Below are 4,116 nucleotides of genomic sequence, written 5' to 3' on the forward strand. Positions count from 1 at the left end.
CACCCCAGTGTCTGTCTACCCACCCCAGTGTCTGTCCACCCCAGTGTCTGTCTACCCACTCCAGTGTCTGTCCACCCCAGTGTCTGTCTACCCACTCCAGTGTGTCTGTCCACCCCAGTGTCTGTCTACCCACCCCAGTGTCTGTCCACCCCAGTGTCTATCCACCCCAGTGTCTGTCTACCCACCCCAGTGTCTGTCCACCCCAGTGTCTGTCTACCCCAGTGTCTGCCTACCCCAGTGTCTGTCTATTCCAATGTCTGTCTATCCCAGTGTCTGTCTACCCACCCCAGTGTCTGTCTACCCCAGTGTCTGTCTACCCACCCCAGTGTCTGTCTATCCCAGTGTCTGTCTACCCACCCCAGTGTCTGTCTACCCACTCCAGTGTCTGTCCACCCCAGTGTCTGTCCACCCCAGTGTCTGTCTACCCACCCCAGTGTCTGTCTACCCACCCCAGTGTCTGTCTATTCCAGTATCTGTCCACCCCAGTGTCTGTCCACCCACTCCAGTGTCTGTCCACCCACCCCAGTGTCTGTCCACCCCAGTGTCTGTCCACCCACTCCAGTGTCTGTCCACCCCAGGGTCTGTCCACCCCAGGGTCTGTCCACCCCAGGGTCTGTCCACCCCAGTGTCTGTCCACCCACTTCAGTGTCTGTCCACCCCAGTGTCTGTCCACCCCAGTGTCTGTCCACTCCAGTGTCTGTCCACCCCAGGGTCTGTCCACCCTAGTGTCTGTCCACCCCAGTGTCTGTCCACCCACTCCAGTGTCTGTCCACCCACTCCAGTGTCTGTCCACCCACCCCAGTGTCTGTCCACCCCAGTGTCTGTCTATCCCATGACTCCTCAGTGTCTACCGCAGGTGAACATCAGTGCAGGAGTCTCTTTATTACCCAGTAACACTGCACTTTGGCGGCCAGCTCTCTAGGTGCGCCTTAGTTACTTGCATCCGAGTACTTGACAGGAGCAGCTTCTGAAGGAAGGGTGGGTTTGCTTGAGGGCGCTGCCCATCATGGTGGGGAGTTGCATGCATACGTGGAAGCCGCAGGTCAACCTTGGGTACTATTTTTTCTTGAGGAGGTATGCTCCTTGGTTTTCAGCTCACATTCTCTCTCTGAGGCCCAGGGCGTGGCAAATGGGCTAGGCTGCTGGGCAACAAGCCCCAGGATCTGCTGCCTCTGCCACCACAGCACTAAGATACAGGTGTTCACCGCCACATCTGGCTTTTTACACAGGTTCGGCAGATTGAACTCAGCTCCTCGTCCTTGCAAGGCGAGCATTTTAACCAACTGAACCACACTCCCCAGCCTCCACAATCTGCATTTTTCTATTTTTTTTAAACATGTCTTTATTATTTTTATGTATGTGGGTGTTTTTGCCTATGTCTACATGACATGTGTGCAGTGCCCACAGAGGCCAGAAGAGGGCACCGGATCCCTTGAAACTGGAACTACAGATGGCTGTGAGCCACCGTGTGGGAGCTAGGACTGGAACCCAGGTCCTCAGGAAAGAACAGCCAGGGCTCTTAACTGCTGAGCCATCTCTCCAGCCTTCAACTTGCTGGTTTTTTAATTCACTCCAGACCCATGGGGGTGGTGCCACCCACATTTAGGGGAGCTCTTCCTTCTCTAGGTGAACATCTCTGATAACAATTTCACAGGCACTCTGAGGTGTGTCTCCTAGGTGATTCTAAGCCGTCAGGTTGACAGTGTTAGTGACTAACACTCTCACGTCTAGCTGTTGTGTGGTACCAGACTGATTTTGCTTTACTTCACTAATCCATAGATGGAGGAGCTACCTTCTCTTCTCCAAATTTCTCCAAACCTGAAGTCTGAATGGTGTTCTGATTCTGACCTGCTTGGCAACAACCTACCATAACAAAGAAAGAACGATGGCGCCCCCATGTGGCAGCAGTGGCATTGCAGCTCACAGAAGACCAGAGCTGGCTGGAGAAGAAACTTAAGAAATGAGAGCTGGGTTTGGTGAGATGACTGAGTGGACCTGCCCCAAATCTGAGGACCTGGGTTCAATTTCTACACCTTACATGGTGGAAGGAGAGAACTGACTCCTAAAACGTGTATCTGACCCTCACAAGTGTGCAGGGCACACACAAAATAAATAGATGGAATAAAACTTTACAAAAGAAGAAATGAGAGCTACTTCAAAACCAGTAGGCCCCTTCATCCACTGTCTTGACTTCCTGTTTTAGTTCCCTAAAGTTAGCCATGATCTGAAGGCATTAAGTGGAAATTTCCAGAAATAACTCGTGAATTTTGAATTACATACTACCCTCAATAGTGTGCAGAAACCTCATGTTATGTTGCTCAATTCTTCCTAGGATACCACCCATCCCTTTGCCCAGCCTTGTGTGCTCTGTACTCCACTAATATACAGCATACTAGTACACTATATAGTACAGCCTATAGTGTCTATTATATACAAGATAGAACATCTCAACATTCTCTCAGTACTGTTCATCTCTTACCGCCCTTACTTTCCCCGAAATAAAGCCGTATGGATTCCAGGCTGGCCTAGAACTTACTAAGGAACTACTGTGACCTTGAATGTCTGATCTCCTGCCCCTCAGTCTGCCTATAGCTGAGACTATAGGCATGTGAAATCACACCTGATTTACTCTCCCTAACTTATGCACTGAATTTTATCAAAGGTACATATGGGAGAAAAATCTAATATACATAGGATTTAGCACCACCACAGGTTCGAAGGGTCTTAGGTGGGTTTCCCCACAGATTTGAAGCAACTATGGTAACACCATGTTGAGGGTGGCTTTTTGAAAGTCCTCATCCACTATGGCAGACACGTGGCTCTCCAGAAGGTCAGCTATGCTACTGTAACCAGCTGGTATGGGGAGTCCTGAGCTTATAACAAGCACCAGCTTTGACCCTTCCCCCATCCAGAAAAGGGAGTTGTGGAGCGAGTCCTAGAGCGCTGGTGGCTGTTCTTGTCTCCATTGAAAACACCGCATCTCTTTAGTCTCGGGGAGGCACCTGGACTCCAGTCGCTGCTTCATTGAGAGAGACCAGGCACAGAGGCAAGGCTCATCACTCAAGCAAGGGCCTTTCCAGACCACTGCATGGGCCTCTCGATGTTTCAGGTACTATAAAACCTTATGTGAAAGCTACTCTTGATTATCAACCTAATGGAATTTAGAATCCCCTAGGAGGCACACCAATATGTACCTGTGAAAATATTTCCCTGAGGTTTAACTCAAGAGGGAAGACCTGCCCCGGAGCAAGCAGAACCATGCCATGGGCCAGGGCCCTGAACTGAATGGAAAGGGGGCAGAGTGGGGTGAACCATGACTCACCTCTGCTTCCTGCATGCTCTCATCACCCCACCCGCACCAGGATGGACTTGTGCCCTCAAACTGTGAGCCATCAAAGTCCTTCCTTGATTGTATTGCTTTTGTTAGGTACTTTGTATGAGCAACAACAACAACAATAAAAGTAACACACAGTAACACTCCTTCCACTGGAATAGCTAGCAGATGCCCTTGAGCTGGATACGCCTTCTGATCCAGCTCACCCTGCAAATATCTGACTAGTGTTTGTCCTGGGAGCTGAGCCACAGCTTCCCCTCTGCAAGCACTAGCCAAACAAACAGTAGGCTGGTATTGCTTTAAAGTATAAGGAGGGGTTTTAAGACTTACTATTTTTAAGTGTGTGCGTGCAAGCAAATGCAGTTGCCTGCAGAGACCAGAGGTTTCCAATTCTCTGGAGCTGGAATTACAGACAGCCCCATTATGAGCACTGAGAGCTGAACTCAGGCCTCTGCAAGATCAGCAAGCACTCTTAACTGCTGAGCTGTCTTTCCAATCCCAATTTTAAAGTAAGTTTTTTAGTTCAGGTAGAAAACAAAGCAGAACAATGTGAGTCCTGCAGTAGTGGTGGAAAAAAGCCTGCTAACTGGAGATAAGAAAAGCAGTCATGGTGCTCTCTCTTCCTCCATTGATCCAGGACTCCAAATTTTTAACAGGCACCCAGCCCTGTATGGATTTAAGTCTCTGCACAGCTCATGAAAGGGCCCAAGACAAATACAGCTTTCTATAGTGTCTGACTCTGAATGTTGGACTTGAATTTTGCAAATCCCACTGAGTAACTG

This window comes from Mus caroli, chromosome 11, assembly GCF_900094665.2.
Source record: "Mus caroli chromosome 11, CAROLI_EIJ_v1.1, whole genome shotgun sequence".
In the NCBI taxonomy this organism is placed as follows: Eukaryota; Metazoa; Chordata; class Mammalia; order Rodentia; family Muridae; genus Mus; species Mus caroli.